The following is a 19,376-nucleotide window of genomic DNA, read 5'->3' on the forward strand; positions in this document are numbered from 1 at the left end:
CTTGGTGTTTATTTAAAAGATAACAAGACCCTCACTATATTTTCTTGGGCATTTACAGGAAAAGTAAATACAATTAACCTAGACACAAAGGCACCCCTCCCAATCCACACTATGGTAATTAACGTTTACATAAGCGCTCTGAGGGCTAGATGGTTTATGGAGACCTCTCAACAATTTGAGATTTGAGATTAAAACCGGGTGGTAATTATATGCTTGCATCAAAGAGTGTTAAAAGATTGGGTAGCTCCCTTTTTGAGACTGGGGATCACGTGATGAAATTCCACATTTTTGGAATATTGGTGGTGATAAAGGATATCTACATAAAGAGAAGGCAATAGGAATTGGATGTTTCCAGTGACTTAATCAGCTCCTCACCTTCATCTTGGCCGCTAAAGTTGTGTTTTGTTTTGTTTTCTGTTCTTTTTAGTGCTGACTTACAGATGTCACAGATAAGGTTTCACAGCATTCTGGAATGGAAAGAGAGGGTGTTGCAAAGGAAAGCCTAGTACATTTAAAAGTTAGCATGAATCAGTTATTTGCCAAATAACTAAGTAAAAGTGTTTTTACTTTTAAAAAAAGCATATGCAAAAAAGGTATTTACTGATTCTAATCAGAGTTCTAAACAAATACTGTGTTTTTTGTTTTTAACCCCCGGCGCCCCATCCCCCGTCGAGATAAAACTGGAGTGTGTGTGTGTGTGTGTGTGTGTGTGTGTGTGTGTGTGTATACAGGGCGCCTGCAGAGAATAGAACGCATCTTGTAGACCTTAAAAAAAAAAAAAAGCCAAATAAACCTGTTTCTTGAATAAACCAGTACATTTCTGAAGTTAAAAAGAATCCCAAAGGAAACAGAATTGACAGCTTGGGAGCTTGATTTTTGAAAAAAAAAATTTTTTTTTTAATTAAAAAAACCCTAATCTCCACATTTTTTGCTAGGCGAGAACCGAAGTTTGGAGGTAGACGAGCAGGCGAGCGGTTTGCCCGGGCGCAGAGCATGAAGGCCGGGCGGGCGCGGGGAGCGGGCGCCCGCCGCCCGGCGCGGGGGTGAGCGAGAGAGAGAGCGGAGCGCGTGTGGCCGGCGCCGCTCGGCCGGGAGCTCCCGCGCCCGCGCCCCGCGCCCCGCGCCCGCCGCCGCCGCCGCCGCCGCCCCTGGTGCGATGGCGCAGAAACCCCGTTGACAAGGCACTGCTTTTTCATGACGGTGAGTTTCCCTTTGAGTGTATTATAATTTTGTGATAAAAATTTCAAGGAGAAAAAAAAAACACACACAACCTCCTTCCTCTGCCTCTTTCCTTCGGGGAGGGGAAAAGCGAGGGAGGGGGGGCTGGAGATCTATCTCCAGACAGACAGAAAAGAAAGAGGAGCAAATTAAACACCGAGTTGCCAAAACCAGGATATTAGGTTTCAGCCCAGAGAGCTATTGGCTAAGGCTGTGTTTTTTTTTGGGGGGGGGTGGGTTTGTGGGTGGGTGATGGTGGTGGTGGGTGGATGTTTAATGGACACGGAGAAAAGGGGAATCGAGTGTTTATGCCTTTCCCAGCGCCGCCCGGGCCCCGGGAAGACCAAGTTCAGTGTCTGGGGCGGGGGCGCGGGCGGGCAGGGGGCGGCGGGGCCGGGCTGGGGGCGCCTCGGCGGGGTGGGGGCCCCGGCGCCTTTTTTTTTTTTTTTTCCCTTTCCGCGGATGCAAATTTCTGGAGCGGGGAGAGGGAGAGCCTGGGAAGGGGGGTGGCGTGGCGGTGGGTGGTGGGGAGGAGAGGGGAGGGAAGCCTTTTAATGACTCATTGATTGAGCCGGTTTAAAATTAGTTGTGTGAGCGAGTGTGAGTGTGTTTTCCGCCCCCCGGAGCCGCCGGGAGCCGGGAAGGAGGGAGCGGGGCTCGGCGAGGGGAGGACGGCGCGGCAAGGCCGCGAGCAGGGGGCAGGGAGGGCCAGGAGTGACGGCGGGCGAGGAAGAAAAATAAGCTTTTCCAATCTCCTCCCCTCGGTTTTCCCCTCCTCATTTCTTTTCTCTCTCGGCAGCTCTTGGGTGTGAATCGCATTTTCTTTCTTCTCGGCAAAATGGACCCCGCGTCTCGGGAGGGGGAGGGGAGAGGGTGGGGAGAGAGGCGGCGGCGGAGACCGGGTTTCTTTTTTCATCCTGGCTTCCTCCTTCCCGCCGCTCCTGCGGGCGGCCGCGGCGAGAGCTCGGAGCCGGCCGCCCGCCCCAGCCGGGCCCGGTCCGGCCGGGCGACCGGCGCGCGCCCGCCGGCAGACTGGCCCTTCCCTCGCCTCGCCGCCTGGCTCCGAAGCTCCGCCGACGACCCGCGGCCGGGCCGGACGAGCTCTCGCGCCGCGCCGAGGACCCGCGGCCCAGCCAGGGGCCTCTTGCCAGGCCCGCGCGGCCGAGCCGAAGAGACTAGAGGCCGTAGCGGCACTATTTTGGCCGAGAGCGCGCGGGCCCGACGCGGTTCGCGCCCCCCCGAGTCGCCCCGAATGCGGGATCTTTGGGGGGGGGGTGCGGCTGGAAGGCGCTAAGATGGCGCTGGGCCTGGCCCGTCGCCAGGGCTGGTGGCGCAGTTGCTCCGCGGGCGCCATCTTCCCTGGCGGCGCGGGCGGCGCCCTTCGTGGACGTTTCGCCGGCCGGGGCGCGGGGAGGTTGGGGGCAACCGGGAGCTACGCTCAGGGTGTGGGATTCTGTAAATGGGGCCGGGCTGCCGAGCCCGCGTAGCCTTGGTCTTCCCCAGACCCAAAGGACGAGGCGGCCGGGTCCGAGCGGGAAGGGGCCGGGGCGGCGGTGCCTTGCTCCGCAGCTCTTGTGTTCGCGGGAAGAAGTGGGCTGGGGGTCGGGCCTTGCAGCTGGTGGGTTCCCTCTCTGAGCCCGCATCCCCCTTCGGTCAAAACTGGAGGTGAGGGGGGTTCTGGTCCTCTCTCCTAGGGTCTAAAACTGGACGGCTTTGTCTTCCCCGACCTGGCTGGGGGCAGGGCATGGAGGCTTTCGCTTCATCCTCTTCCAATTAGTTTTCAAGAGTAGAGTCAAACCAGGGTACAAATTTGCAAGAAAAAGTCGAGGACAGTGTCTGCCTTCTAGTGACACGGTTCTCTGTAGGCACCCTACCTTAGTTTTCTTTCTTTAATTGCTTTATTATAAAACAACTTTGGGGAGACATTGATATGGTCAAACTGTGGGAAGCTTATGGGTTCCAGTGATTTGAAACATCTTGTTGGCTTTCATCTTAATTATTCCAAGTAGTAGCGACTTAGAACAGTTTGTTAGAACTCTGATCTGAAAAATTAAACTCGCTTTGAAACTGAGACTTTTTTCCCCTTTCCCTTTCTAAAAAAGCCCTGTATTGTTTTGTGTCTGCTCTGTCTCAACATAATAAGGCTTCTCAGTTCCCTGACTCCCTAAAGTGTTTCCTTAAAATCACCCATACAAGTATGTATCTGTCCTATTGGAGCTCTGTATGAGGACATGTGGGGGGGGTTTAACTGTTTTCAGTTGTTACTGAAAAGATTATTGGGAGGAGGAAACAAGTCCCTAAAACTGAGCTCTCTAGTCCACAGAGATGGAAAGTAAGTAGTTAATTTCCAGTGGCTAAAAGTAACATAGTGGCACCAGTAGGTGTGTCCTTGTGCTTATAAACACAATATATATAGTGGCTGTTTTAGATGCCTTAATAAGACCTACCGTATATTGGACACTGTTGTATGTATGTGCCTGGTGCTTTATTTAACTCCTATGTATATCAGTCTTGCAATATTGATTTTATTATCTGTTTATACCAGAGGAGGAACTAGTTCGCCCAGATACACAAATTGTTCTAGGTCTTGCTGTTTTAAATGGTAGAATTGACATTGGATCCCAAAAGCCGTGTTCTTGGCTCCACGGCTGTGGTGTCCAAATCTGAGTTTCAGAAGCAAACGGGGGGGAGATACTTTTAAACATAGATTTGTAACATCCCTTTTTTCCCCATTATCTGTTAAGGCCGGTTGGGTGTGTGTGTGTGTGTGTGTGTGTGTGTGTGTTCAACACATCTAGTGTGTTAGGCAATCTCACTTTCAAGCTTCTGACTTTCAACTTTCCGATTCCCCTAACTCCCAGTTTTGAAGTTCTGGCCCACCCTGCATCCCCTAAATCTGACTGTGGGAGTTGTTATTCTAAATCTCTCCAGGTGATTCCACTGTGACAGATGCACATTTGGAATATCGCTGTATTACACTCCGTGTTGTGCTGCTGGCTCTTTTTTGAATTGGAGTGTGAGACTTGAGGCCCATATCATTTTGAGTTTCAGCAGTTTATTGCTCATTCTCACATTTATTTTTCTCCTCTAGCTGCCATTTATCAAATTACTAAAACTATTTTCTTACAGAGAGAAGGTTTAGCTATTCTAAGACTTTAAAATCTCTGCATATTCACAAGTACATCTCATTCTGCTGAGAAGTTATATAACACACAGGCGTCTAGGTCCAGCTGGGCCATCTAGTTTAGTCCAGACAGCTGTGCAACAAAAATAGAACCGAATCTAGGATTGAGATAGAAATTAGGAATAGGGTAGAAAAGACCCTGGGGGAAAAAAAACTAGAGGTAAATCCTTGAAAGAAAGGATTCTTTTCAGAATTTTGAATTGTGACGGTATCTTTTGTGTTTTGGGAAGTAAGATGGTGAAATCATTCTAAACATGAGACCCTTTCAAGAACAGAGTATGCATACAGGACACAGACGGTCAGAAAGAAACATCCAGAGCACTTGATGAATAGCTGACCTGACCAAAAAGAACCAAGTCAGTGATGAAATCATTAACTTCTCTGGAGCAAGAACCATATCTTTTGTGCTTTCCTTTCTTTATTCTCAAATCACTGTTGTGTTTAGTAATTGCTAGGGGGAATGGTTAAAAACTTTGGTTTTTGATGCAGATGACGAAATTATATTATCTTTGCATATGTCTACATTTCTCTTCCCTTCCACATTTGAAAATTTTTATAAAGAACAGCTGTTGACGGTGATGGGTAGTAAGGAGGGCACGTATTGCATGGTGCACTGGGTGTCATACACAACTAATGAATCATCGAGCCTTACATCGGAAACCGGGGATGTACTGTATGGTGACTAACATAATATAATAAAAAATCATTAAAAAAAAAAAAAAACAGCTGTTGAATACCTGTGTGCAGTCCACGTCCAGTCTAGATCAGTAGGCAGGTGGAGGTCTAGGCTTTGACTGTCCTGTGTGTTTTCTCTCCCTTTGTGTTTCACGGTAAATGCCAAAGCAATTATATTCTTGAACTAAAATCCAATAAAGCTTGAAAGGAGGGGAAATCTAAAATAAACCTGGCTTAGACAGGAGGTATAGCTTCTGTATTTTAAAGTAGCCTTTAATGGGGGCACCTGGCTGGCTCAGTCGGTAGAGCATGCGACTCTTGGTCTTGGGGTCGTGAGTTTAAGCCTCTCATTGGATGTAGAGTTTACGTTAAAAATAAATAAATAAATAAATAAATAAATAAATAAATAAATAAATAAAGCAAGCCTTTGGTGGAATTCAAAACAGGCAAGATCTCTGCCTTCATGGAATTTATAGTGGGGAAGATAGGAAATAAGTTAAACACCAATAATCAAGATAATTACAGATTAAGAAAAATTGTAAAAAGCTAATAAGTTGGTAGATCTAAAAGGGCGTGCTATGGGGCATGGCTGTTTTGGCTAGTGAGAGTCAAGGCACATCCCTTTGAAGAGGTGATATTTGAACTGAGGCTTGAAACATGAGCTTGTGCTAGCTGTGTGAGAAGCTGGGGAGACAACGCTAGCCTGTGAACAAATGCAAAGACCTGGAAGGCCCGGAAGGGCATGAGTGTTGGAACAGAGAGAGGCAAGAGGAGAATGGAATGAGACGGAAGTTGAGAGATCCTCTGGGGCTTCCTGTATTAGGCTGTACCAGGAGTTTGGGGTCTTATTTTATTCAAAGTGACAAGCTATTAAAGGGCTTTCATCAGGGCAGTGATGTTTTGGGTTTTAAAGATCACTGCCGTTCTGTGGAGCAAGGAAGGAAGCAGAGAGGGGAGTTAGGCTGTTGCAGTGGCCAGCTCAAGATTGATGGTATCTTAGGCAAAAACAGTGGCAGTGGGGATGGAGCAAAGTGGATGGTGGGTTCCAGATATGTTTTGGAGGTGGAATCAGAAGTATTTACTAAATGGTTTGGCTGTGGAGACAGGAAGGAGTCAAGAGAGCCTTCAGGGTTCTAGCCTAAGCCTTAGTGGCTGACGGCGCCATTTGCTGGTTGGAGAAGACTGGAAGAACAGGTAGGGAGGGGTGGGTAACGAGCTCCATGTGGAACCTGTTACGTTTTTGAAACACTTGCAAGACATCCAAATGAAAAGTCAGGTAGGCAGTGGGTATTCAAATTGGACTGATAGAAGTGACTTCAATTGTGGGAGTCACTAGCAATACAGATGGTATGCGCGGAACTGGTCGAGATCATTTGTGATCCTAGAAGCCTTAAATCAAACCATAAAACACTTCTAGTGGCTCAGAATTGGGCAAAAGAGACAGAAGTTTTAGCCATGAAAGTGGAAGAGTGGATTATTCTTTTCAAGAAGGAGGGAATGGTCTCTGCCAAATGCTGCTGAGAACATGAGGATAAAGAAGTGACCACTAGGATTTGGCAACATGGAGGTGGCTGTTTGACAAGTAGTTTCTGTGGCAAATGGGGTTGGAAGCCAAATTGGAATGCACTAAGAATGGGATGAGGTGAGGTGAATGGACCCCACTTGTTGGGGAAGTTTCGCTGTGAAAAGAACGACAGCACAGCAGTGGCTGGAGAGTGAGGTGGGGTCAAAGACGTGCTTTTTAAATGATGGGGAATAGAAGAGCATTTTATTTTATTTTATTTTTTTAAAGATTTGTATTTATTTATTTGACAGAGAGAGACAGCCAGCGAGAGAGGGGACACAAGCAGGGGGAGAGGGAGAGGAAGAAGCAGGCTCCTAGTGGAGGAGCCTGATGTGGGGCTCGATCCCAGAACGTCAGGATCACGCCCTGAGCTGAAGGCAGACGCTTAACAACTGCACGACCCAGGTGCCCCTAGAAGAGCGTTTTTAAATAGACTAATCAGAATATCTAATAGGGAGGGAGAGACTAACGCAGAAGAGAGAGAATACTACCAAAGGAATTCTTAAGATGAGAAGCTCTTCAAAACACAAGAAGAGGATTTGCCTTTGGTGGGAGCAAAACAACTTTCTGAGTAGCAGGAGAGAAGGCAGAGAATATGGGCACAGTGCAAGGACGTGTTGAGGTGGGGGTAGAAGACAGAGCTTTACGTTCTGTGTTCTCAGTGAAGTCTTAGGCAAGGCCAGCAGTTAAGGGAGGAGGGGTGGGGATGGTTTGAGGTGAGAAGGACTTCTCACCTTGGACAGCAGAACTGTGAAGTAAGTCAATGGGAAACGAGGTAGGGATTGCTGCTTACAGGACTGTCTGTGAATTCAGACTCCCGGGTCTGAATTTGAAACCAGTCGATCCAGTTAGTTGAGTGGTTTTCTGCCAGTGACATCCACCTTTTACAAGGGAAGCCAAAAGCAGGCAGGGCAAGATTGGTTTGACCAGAATTGGAGTCGCGCCCCACCCCCACCCCAGTGTGACAGAAGAAAAGAGAAGATAGGGACCTGAAGGTGGTTGCAGGGGGCAAATAAAATGAGGAACCTTGGAGTGTCCGCTGGGTACCAGGAAAGCAAGAGAAGAGAATGGGGGTGGGGGCCATGAGGTTAACCATGAAGATCATTCTTGGTTAATAAAAAATGAGTTAATGAGTACAGAATCTCAGTGTGAGCTGATGAAAAATCCTGGAGTCGGGTAGTGGCTGCAGCCGCTTAGCAGTGTGAATGGACGGAAGGCCCCCTAGCCGCACACTTAAAGATGGTACATCGTGTATTTTACCGCAATAAAAATGAGTTGACTTCGAAACATTTGTAGCAGGTACAGATGTTATTTGTACACTGCCTTGGACTATTTGCAGAGTACTGTATTTTCTGTGGAAGAAAGTAACTTTAAAAATCAAATCTTAAATTCCTGAGGCTGAGAGCATCTCCACTTACCATGGTCCCAATCTTGTGTGTGCAGAAGTCACCTAGAAATTCTGGAGTGGGACCAACAAACCTTATATTTTTTCTTTCCCTGTTCACCGACTTGTTCTGACCCTTCAGCGTAGCATTTAAAACAAGCCAGGCGCTCGATAAACATTTGCTGACTAGTTCGACAACCCAGGTAGAGTAAAATGATAGGAACCAAAGGGGAGGTTTTTTCAGATAGGTTGAGACCTACAGTGCCTTATACATTCTCATCTCTGTGGGTGATGAGTAGATTACGGGCAAGGAGGGAGAAAATAAGTACTGGGGAAATCATTTTTTAAAGATTTTTATTCGTTTTGAGAGAGCATGCACATAGCGTGAGGGAGAGGGAAGGGGAGAGGGTCTCAAGCAGAGGAGCACAGAGCTGGAGCCTGAGTTGGGGCTCAATCTCATGACCCTGGGATCATGACCTGAGCCAAAACCAAGAGTCAGATGCTTAACCGACTGATCTACCCAGGCGCCCCATGGAAAATAATTTTTTAAAGAGTCAAACCTGGGTGGCTCAGTCATTAAGCATCTGCCTTCGGCTCAGGTCATGATCCCAGCGTCCTGGGATCCAGCCCCGCATCGGGCTCCCTGCTCTGCTGGGAGGCTGCTTCTCCCTCTCCCACTGCCCCTGCTGGTGTTCCCTCTCTCGCTGTGTCTCTCTCTGTCCAATAAATAAACAAAATCTTTAAAATAAAATAAAGATTCAGACAATACCAGGGCGCCTGGGTGGCTCAGTTGGTGAAGCGCCAGCCTTCGGCTCAGGTCATGATCTCAGGGTCCTGGGATTGAGCCCCACATCGGGCTCCCTGCTCAGCGGGGAGCCTGCTTCTCCCTCTCCCTCTGCCTGCTTCTCCCCCTGCTCGTTCTCTCTTTCTCTGTCAAATAAATAAAATCTTAAAAAAAAAAGATTCGAACAATACCAAGTGGAAGTGTGTAGTGCTCCCCTCAACCTCCGTCTGCATTCTTTCCTCTGAGTGATGTCATTCACCTTTTCATAAGGTCCTCTGTTCCCCAACGCACCTACAGAGTAACAGTGAAGTGAAATTAGAGAAAAGGAGAACAGGGTTAATGATAGGGTTCAAAATAGATGTCTGTGGTCTTCAAGAAGATAGCAAGGTCATTGTCAGGGGCAGAGACAAAAGGCTTTGAATCTAAGGAGAGAGGAGTAAATTTGTGGAATGTATCAGCTGTGGGGGGAAATGGACAAAAGAAATGGTGCTTGGTTGCCATGAGGCAACGTGAATTCAGTAACATACCAGATCTGTCTGCAAGGAGTGGTTCTCTCCGTGGTCCATAATGTTCTAGAGTAGAAGTGGAATTTACAGTAAGTGAGGGGTCTGGCGGAAAGGGAGGGGTTGTTAAATGAGTGTGGGGAAGTGGGAGAGCTGACAGAAAAGGAGTGGGATGTGGACTTTAAAGGAAGGCCTTACAATGGAAACCTCGTATGTGGTACCTTGCTTCGTGGAGGTGGGAGCCCAGCCTGTGGCTCTGTTGGGGATGGCTTGCAGTTCAGGAGAGCTCAGGGGGTGGTCCACATGTTGTATGGGAAAGTGGAAGAAAGAGGTCTTGGGGACAAGCAGCTGGGGGCTTTGTGCTTGCGCTCAGGAAAAGATCCTGAGACCTCATTGTACCAGATCTTAAACCCAGGTTCCCCTTCCTCTTAATCCTCATCGACTCTAATTTATCTGGTTGTGACTTAATGATAAATTTCTTTTTAATAAAGTTGTAAAGTTGAACATTTTCTGGTTTTGTGGGTTCTTTGGCTGTCTTGCAAACACATTAAACACTTGTATTACCTGAAATTTAAACCCCGAATGTGAGAATGTGAGGGAATGAGGTGTGCAACGTGTTGTCTTTTTAGAAAGGGCTTGTCTCAATTCAACCAAAATCCAGGATGCTTCCTTGTATCATCAGAAATTATGTTTTATGTCCTGAGCTGTAGTTGAAACATTTTCACAAGGAAGAAAATGGGGGGAAAGAGAAATAGTATTTGTTAAACCTTAACATTATTTCAGGCCCTAAGGGGTGTTTAATATTATTAAATTCTCATAATAACCCCGGAGGTAGTTTTTGTCTCTACTTTACAGATAATGAAACAGGTTTACCGAGGATGAATAACTTATCCAAGGTTGCTTTACTAAGGGTCGGAGGCGGGATCAGAATATATACTGTAGGTCCCTGCATCAGACGTTTTGCCATTGGTATTAAGCCTGTGTATAAATTTAATCTACAGATGATTGCCTGCTGAACATTTTATCTTAAAATTGGATGACCATTATTTCAATAGGAGGAGAAGGAAAAAGTAGTGTTTTAATGGATAAATAAAACTTGTGATTAAAAAAAACCCCAAAAACCAAGAGTCTCTTCTGGTGATAGTTATCTGGGTCAAAGCAATTATTCTCTTTCTGCAGATAATTCAGTTTTTATTTGCATAGTATGGTGAGTCAAACATGGGGACCATTTTAGCTCTATATTTGGTAGCAGAGATTATGAATCATATCTTTCACTTGAAAAAAAGTCCTAATCAGAAAAGAGAACACTTAGGACCTTAATTAAAGATGATATGGTGCAGCTCAAGTTGTTCCCTTGCTTGGAATGTCAATGTAAGCACAGTAATTAGAAGTACAGATTTGGGGAAGAAAGTATTTAAGACGCGCAAAGTGTGGTTCACTTTAAGGAGACGTTCTTTTAAAGAGGCCATACTGTAGATCAGGACGTAGGCCGTATTTACTAAGTGTGGCCAGTAAGATAACGTGTCAGAAGTAAATTTTTTTTCTTTTTGGCTGTACGAGAAAGCACGAGAAAGCTGAGCCCTGAGAGGCAGCAGTAGTAAAAGATCATGAGGCGTTCTCACTGTAGATTTGAGCTCACCGGGGCTGGCCTGCAGCTCTTGAACCTCGTGGGGCTCACCCAGCGGTTGGAGGTAGCGCGTGAGTTCTCCATGCAAGGCTGCGAGTACTAACTAGAACTGTCCTCCTCGCCCAATGAGAACCAGCGTGTTAGCACTGCGTATTAGTGGGAAGCCTCAGCTGGGGAGATGAAGAATTTCAAAATCTTGTGGTAAGTGTCACGTCAGAGAGAATTTCAAAATTCGTTATGTGGACTGAAATATTGTGACCATAACTAAGGAGTAAGAAGATGGCTATTATATGTCTCAGAATCAACCATCCTTAAAAGTTGCTTGCAGTATATTTCAGATATGACTCTTGTAATTTTTTAAAAGATAAATCAGCTTTTGTGGTTAAATTTTTATTTTAGAATTATTTAGTGCTCCTAGGAAATTTTTTACAACGTTAGGGCCACTCCCATCAGTGTATTTTTAGCAATAAGTTTTAAAGCCCTAATCATTTCCCCTGAATTTAAAGAAAAAGTCAGACTTGTTGAACAAGTGTAGTTTCAGTGAAGTATAACTGATAGTTTTATGAATATAAAATAAATTAGGGTGGTTTATAGGGTTTTTGTTTTTCCCCCCAAAAATCATTTCTCAGGGCTCCTGGCTGGCTCAGTCAGTAGAGCATGTGACTTTTGATCTCAGGGTCGTGAGTTCAAGCCCACATTGGGCGTAGAAGTACTTAAAAATAAAATCTTCTAGGGGCGCCTGGGTGGCACAGCGGTTAAGCGTCTGCCTTCGGCTCAGGGCATGATCCCGGCGTTAAGGGATCGAGCCCCGCATCAGGCTCTTCCGCTATGAGCCTGCTTCTTCCTCTCCCACTCCCCCTGCTTGTGTTCCCTCTCTCGCTGGCTGTCTCTATCTCTGTCGAATAAATAAATAAAATCTTTAAAAAAAATAAATAAAAATAAAATCTTCTAAAAAAATTATTTTTCAGTAAACGGTAGAATTGGAGAAACCTGGATGCCATTTTGGGAGATTAAATTTTTTTAAAAGAGTTTTTATTTATTTTATCAGAGAGAGAGCATGAGCAGTGGGAGTGGCAGGCAGAGGGAGAAGCAGGCCTTCCCGCTGAGCAAGGAGCCGGATGCGGGTCTCGATCTCAGAACCCTGGGATCATGACCTGAGCCAAAGGCAGGTGCCTAACTGACTGAGCCACCTAGGTGTCCCTTGAGAAATTAAATTTAAAATCTTCGTGTTTGACAAACACATTTGTTACATACAAAGTTAGAATTCACATCAAAGAAAAGTTTTCTAGAGCAAGTTTTAGTTTTTTAAACTGGAAGTAACCTAAGAAGTAGAATACTAGATGATTTTTTTAATGTGAAGATATGTCTTAAAATTTAGAAGTAACTCTTTCCATGTAGAGACTGTTACCCACACACAAAAAAAATCAGATTTTTTTTTCTCCTGATTACTGAGAGTAAAAGTGATTTTTGTGTGGTTTTGATTTGGAAGTATTTCTTCTAGGACTTAAAATAAAAATGAATGCTGATATATTTAGATTTGTTTTAACTCTGGCATTTCCTAGAAGTGCAAAGAAATATATTTAGAAATAGGTCACTTTTTTCTTCCTATTTGTATTCTGATTCTCCAGATCTGTGAGAATCTCAGGATTGGAGAAATCCATGGGAGCCCTTTTCTCTAGTAGTGATCACACTTATAAAATGAGTATTTACAACTCGATATGTTTGGAGTTGCTTCCCTCCAAGATGGCTTTTTTTATTTTCAAATTTTAAAACTGTTTTACTTATTCATCTGACTTTATGCGGCACATGATATTATTTTCTGTTACGGCATATATTGTTTAGATAAGACAATCTGAAAGTAGATGTCCAGAGAGAATAATACAAAGAGAAATAAAATTTAGGTAACCATGGTGTTGGAAAGAAAGGGGGTGGGGAGGACCTTTAAATCCTTAGATATGTAAAGTTGACATTATGCCATGTGAAACACCTAATGCTCCCCAAAGAAAATTTGCTTATGTTTTTGGTGGTATCTTCCGAGCACTAGTATATTACTGTATATGCTTTTTTCATTTGCACGGCCATATTCAAGTTTTACAGTTAAATTAGACATATATAATCAATTAAGAAATTACTGCACGTCCTGCAAAAGTCTGTTTACAGAGCTTCCCCACCAACCCTCACAGAAGGAATTGTGCAAGTGCTGCAGTCAAGATGAGAAAAAGATCTTTAGCTAATGTTACAAAGTTGTCTCGACAGGTTTCCAGAAACACACATGTTGTGTATGTAACACAACATGCACAATATAGAGAGTGTTCATGTAAGTGAATACTTCAGTTCTCTAAGTACCTGCATAATATAAATTTAGACAAGTTATTTTATAGAGCACATTTTCTTCATTACAGTTAAGTACTCCCAGCTAGAACTTCTACTATCATTAGATTTTTAAAATGACATAAAACCTGTTTGACACTAACCTTTTATTTTTGTCACATGTTACGTAATTTCCCAACTCATAATTCTCACTTAAAATATGTTCTGTGTTTCATATTGCCTAACTCTGAAAACATTACCTTGAGCTTGACTCTCAAGAATGTCTTCAGGTTTTAAGATGCCGTGAAAGTCACAAAGCAAGTATTTTCCTTTCAGAGCATGACATGGATTTGCTAGTGTGTGTGTGTGTGTGTGTGTGTGTGTGTGTGTAAAATACTTATATCCTTCTAAGATTAATTTAAAAGTATATATTCTAAATTTTTCTTATACTGCTTTCCAGAATGTTTCTTTTCCAAATGGAATGTCAAAAATGAATCTTTTGAAAAAATATTACTGTATCTCCTCTGAAAGAAAAAAAGCGCTGCACTGATATTTCATCATCAAATATTTGTTAAATGCTCATTTTATAGAGGGCACTTAGAGGTTACAGGAACACATTATCTAGCTAGGTGAATCGTAGGTGCACCCAGAAAAAGACACAACAGTATATGGTAAGTGCCAAGTGAGTGGTACAAGTGAGAGCAAAGGAGAGCCTTTGAAGTGTGTGAGAGCATCCATGCATTCATTCATTCAGCAATTACTGAGCACGTAATTTGGGCCAGGTGCCATTCTGGGCTCCCAGATCCCTCAGTGAACAAAAGACCAAGGCCCTGCTCTCATGGGAAGACAGACAATAAGCCCAGGTAAACACTGTAGTAAGTTATAGGAGAGAAAATAAAGCTAGATAAGGAAAATATAGAGTGCTGGGGAATGGGAAGGTGGTCATGGATCATCTGAGCAGAGGCTTGAAGTAAGGGGCAAGTCTGGGGATAGCCGAAAGAACGGCGTTCCAGGCAGAGAGCAGCCAGTGCAAAGGGCCTGAGACATGAGCATCCCTGGTGAGGTCAGGGCATGGCAAGTCAGCAAGGGATAGAATCAGGGAGGGCAGAGGGGTTGGGGGCAGAAAGAGCAGTTGTATAGGGCATTGCAGGCATTCATGGTTGAGCGTAGAAAAGGACTTGTTTTTACAGTGAAGAAAGTGGGGATTCATTGGAGGGCTTTGGCTTATGTTATATTTTGTTTTTTTTTTTTTTTAAGATTTATTTATTTTAGAGAAAGAGCACAAATGAGCACGGGTTGGTGCAGAGGGAGAGGGGGAGAGAGAAACCTTAGTAGACTCCGTGCTGAGCTCAGAGCCTGATGTGGAGCCCCATCCCATGATCCTGAGATCATGACCTGAGCCAAAACCAAGAGTCAGACACTTAGTGGTCTGTGCTACCCAGGGGCCCCTTGGCTTATGTTTTAAAGGGATTACTCAGGAGGTTGGGATGAGAATAGATTGTAGGGGGTAAAAGAATGGAAGCAGAGAGACCAGGTGGGATATGATGATGGCTGGGATTGGGGAGATGGCAGTGGAGTTGGCACATGGTTGGACTTTGGATCTACTTCGGAGGTGTAGCCAAGGGGCTTTCTTGATGTATGTGGAGCATAAGGGAATGAGCAGTCAAGGGTTACATACAGGAAATGGAACTTGAACTGGAGCCTGGAGGAATTTGTGGACGATGAAAAGATGGCATAAGCGGAGGAATTTAGGTGGGAAAGAACTGAATTAGGTGAGGAGTGTAAGAAAGGGGCAAGACAGTGAGGAAAGTTCTCTGATGGAGTGAGAAGTTTGTAAAAGAGAAAGGAAAGGGGGGGTGGGGAAAGGAAGCCTGGGAAGGGACTTTGGGATCAGTTTGTGAAATGCACTAAATGCAAAGTCACAGTATGAAGTTTTCTCTTACGTGTTAAAAAAAAATCAAAAGTTTTCAAACAAGGCAGTGACGCGACTTAAAGGAGCATTGTAGCTAATAATAGCTTTGGAACCAGACAGATCGGGGTTCCACCCCTTGCTGTTTTCCTTTGTGTGCTGTCTTTGAGTAAATTACATAACCTCCCTGAGGGAATGTGCCCAGTTTCTCCCTCTGGATTCCAAGAAAGTTTGTATAGATCCAGTGAGATCATGCATATAAAGATTTACACAGTGCCTGACCCATGTGGGTCTCAGCTATCACTGCTGTTTAAAATTATCATTGCTATAAAAAGTAACATTAAAGCAGTGTTTCATTACATATGTCTGCTACCAGTGAATGAATGGTTCCTTTAGGAAATGAAATGGACTTTTTGTCTAACGTGAATTATTCCTGTCAGCCAGTATTTCCTTCCAAGACTGGGCATTGCCCCTTGAAATTCCTATTAAGTTGTCCAGTAGTGTGCTTTTATCAGAACAGCAGGGGATGTAATGCAGAGTTTCCCCCCAAACATCTAGAGATCAAATCCAACAGGTTCCCATCTTGATATTCCCAGTTTAGTACAGAAAAGCCTCTGAGAAATTTAGCAGCAGAAACCTGATGTCACTTTAAAACCCAGCTGCCAAAAATTAAGGTCCTGCTGAACGCTATTCTGCAGAACACAGATTTAGAAAATGCTGGGAAAGTGAAAAAAAGCATATGGGCTTTGATTTCATTTACATATAAAAATATACCTTAAATATAAAAATGTAAGACTGAAAAAGCATGTTCCATGGTATTAGCTCAGGACGCCATAACAAAATACCATAGGTTTATGGGTGGCTTAAACAACCGAAATTTATTTTCTCACAGGCTGGGTAGTCCAAGATCTGGGTCCCAGCCAATTTGGTGGCTGGGCAGGGCCCCCTTCCTTGTTTGCAGACAGCTGTTTTCTCCCTGTGTCCTCACGTGAGCTCTAATGTCTCTTATTCTCATAAAAGCACCAGCCTTGGGGCACCTGGGTAGCTCGGTCAGTTAAGCATCCCATTCTTGATTTAGGCTCAGGCGATGATCTCAGGGTCCTGGGACGAGCCCCGAATTGGGCTCCGCATTGGGCAAGCAAGTCTGCTTAAGATTCTCTCTCTTTCTCCCTCTGCCCCACCCCCGTGACCTCCTCTCCCTCCCTCTCTTTAAAAAAAAAAAAAAAGCACCAGCCTTATCCTATTAGGGCCCTACCATTATGACCTCGGTTAACCCCAGTTACCTCCTAAAGACCCAGTCCCCAAATACAGTCATATTGGGGTTAGGGTTTCGAACATGAGTTTTGGAAGGGACACAGTTCAGTCCATAGCAGTCACCTCTAGGCAGTGGAGTCATAAGTTATCTTCTTTTTCCTCTTTATACACTTCTGTACTTTCCAAACTTTCTGTGGTCGTAGGGGTTGAGTGAAACTAGATTCTATTTCTAGCTTCCGTTTATATGAGGTACTTAGGGGAGTCAGATTCATAGAGACAGAAAGTACAGTGGTGGTTGCCAGGCGCTGGGAGGAGAGCGGAACGGAGAATTCGTGTTGAATGTGTACGGAGTTTCAGGTTTTCCAGATGAAGACTTCTGGAGATGGATGGTGGAGGCAGTTGCACAGCAACGTGAATGTACTTAATACCGCTGAACTGTACACAAAAATAGTTAAGATGGGGGCGCCTGGGCGGCTCAGTTGGTTCAGTGTCTGCCTTCAGTTCAGGTCATGATCTCAGGGTCCTGGGATTGAGCCCTGTGTCGTGCTCCCTGCTCAGCGGGGGTCTGCTTCTCCCTCTGCCTCTGCCCCTCCCTCCTCCCTCCTCCCTCCTCATGCTCACTCCGTCTCTCTCTCTCAAATAAATAAAATCTTAAAAAAATAGTTAAGATGGTAGATTTTATGTTATGTGTACTTTACACACACACACACACACACACACACACAGATATTCCCAAGACACCCCCCCCCCATCAGAAAAAAACCAAAAAACTTCTTAAAAAAGATATACAGCTTTTGGAGTTAAACAGATGATTAAGTACTAGTTCTGTGTTGGTCTAGTGGTTCTCAAACCGGAGTGAACATGAGAATTACACAGACGGCTTGGTGAACACCCCCCGAGTTTCCGATCCAATAAGTCTGGATGGGCGTGAGAATTTGCGTTTTAAACAAGCCCCCAGGTGGTTGAGAACCACTGGCTAAGAGCAAGTCTTCGTGCCCCATTTATAAAAATGGGGATGAGTCAGATGTGAGGCTTCTGTGAGAACTGATCCGGAAGCTCTCAGCATCGGCTTTAGTTTCTTTTTAACAAATCGTTTGCTTGCTTTTATTTTCAAATAATTTATATTTGGATTTTCCCCCCATGGAATAGTTATGGTCATTTTACATAAACAGAAAGAAATAACTTATTTTTATTTTACTTTATTTTTTTTAGTTAGCTCTACGTGGCGCTTGAACTCACCCCCACCCCCTCCCCCCACCCCAGATCGAGTCACGTGCTCTACCCGCCGAGCCAGAAATCACTTACTTTTAGAAACATATATTAAAGTATTTAAATATGTGACAGGCGTGTAACATTAATTTTGTTTCTTAGATTAGGATTAGTTCAATGGCTAGACTACGGTTATCTAATGATCAACTTTTTTTCTTATTTCAAACTAAAATCTGTACATGTACGTATGGCGGGCAGGGTTATATTCTGGTGAAAATTAGGGTTATGGCCACTCCCCTCCTTCCATTCCCTTCTGTTAAAAAAAAAAAAAACACCAACAAAACTTCTGGGAAACCCTATGTAAATAATTAGGGTAAATATTCATACCACTTTAGCTGTTCTTAATTCTCAAAGATTTCCACTTTGTGGCTATCCATAAGAGCTAACAAGGGGAAGTGACCCCCTAAGCCAGTGTTGTACCTGTACCAAATTCTGTGAACATCTCTAGGGCTGGACTGTCCAACCTGGTGGCTGCTAGCCATATATGGCCATCAGCACTTGAAGTGTGACTAGCATCAGTTGTGATATGCTCTAAGTGTAAAGTCCACGTCAGATTTTAAAGACTTTGTATGAAAAAAAGGATGTAAACTACTCATTAGTTTTATACTAATTACATGTTGGAATGATTAAATAAATATTAAATTAAAATTTTAATATATTTATATTAATATTTTTCATTTAGTCCAAAATATTGTTTGGATATTCTGGACTAAATAAAATATATTAAAGTTAATTACACTTAAAAAGTTTTGGCTACTATGGGGCGCCTGGGTAGCGCAGTCGTTAAAGCGTCTGCCTTCGGCTCAGGGCGTGATCCCGGCGTACCGGGATCGAGTCCCACATCGGGCTCCTCTGCTATGAGCCTGCTTCTTCCTCTCCCACTCCCCCTGCTGTGTTCCCTCTCTCGCTGGCTGTCTCTCTGTCACATAAATAAATAAAAAATCTTAAAAAAAAAAAAAAGTTTTGGCTACTAGAAAATTTTAAATCAGATATGTGGTTCTCACTGACTCATTTCTGTCGGACAGCTGAGCTACTCCAGACCTTTCGGGAGTTAAGAAGTGTTGGGGGTGGAGTTGGGGGAGAAAGGAGGGCTCTGTGGTAAAGTTAACATGTGAAACACTGGGTTTTAAAAAGCAAGAGGTCTGATATGCATTGTGAATTACCAAGAAATATATATAATATGTAGCATTTCCCAAAGTAGTTTCCTCATGGAACCCTGCCATCCTTTTTTGTTTAAAGCACTCCTTTACCTGCAGTCCTACACGGAAAAGATTATAAAATGCTACTCTCAGCCCGTGTTCCCAAAGCTCCTTTCTACAGGCCAGGGCCAATATATTTCTCCCTACTCATGCATACCTTTTTCTAGTGATCGGTTTAGAATAATATGCTTCACTTTTCTCAGCAAATATACCATATAACTAGTTGATTTAAAATTGTAGAATTTTAATTGATGGAATAGTGAGGTTTTTTGCTGTGGGAGAAAATGTTTTAAGATTCTCAATTGCTGTCTTTTGGCATGGGAAACGTTTCTAGAAATCGAACCTTCCAAAAATCATGATGTTTCTACCCACAGAGATGAGAAGCAGCACAAGCTTGGGAATTAGAGATTTGAGTTCAAACCTCTGTCTTGCTACTTACAAACTCTGTAATGTTGGACAAGCATCTCACATTCTCTGTAAAAATTGGGATAGTAGT

At 44.1% G+C, this 19,376-nt stretch overlaps 1 protein-coding gene across 1 annotated transcript in view; it reads left to right on the top strand.

Moving 5' to 3' along the window:
• The first annotated feature begins 1,099 nt into the window (after positions 1–1,099).
• The window catches only part of BICRAL (BRD4 interacting chromatin remodeling complex associated protein like), a 73,070-nt gene continuing 54,793 nt past the window's right edge, over positions 1,100–19,376 (top strand). Inside the window, exon 1 of the mRNA XM_040643489.1 lies at positions 1,100–1,200. The gene's annotated coding sequence lies outside the window, so the exon portion shown is untranslated. The remainder of the gene's footprint in view (positions 1,201–19,376) is intronic.

This window comes from Ursus maritimus, unplaced genomic scaffold (genome assembly GCF_017311325.1).
Source record: "Ursus maritimus isolate PB19 unplaced genomic scaffold, ASM1731132v1 scaffold_29, whole genome shotgun sequence".
NCBI classification, from domain to species: Eukaryota; Metazoa; Chordata; class Mammalia; order Carnivora; family Ursidae; genus Ursus; species Ursus maritimus.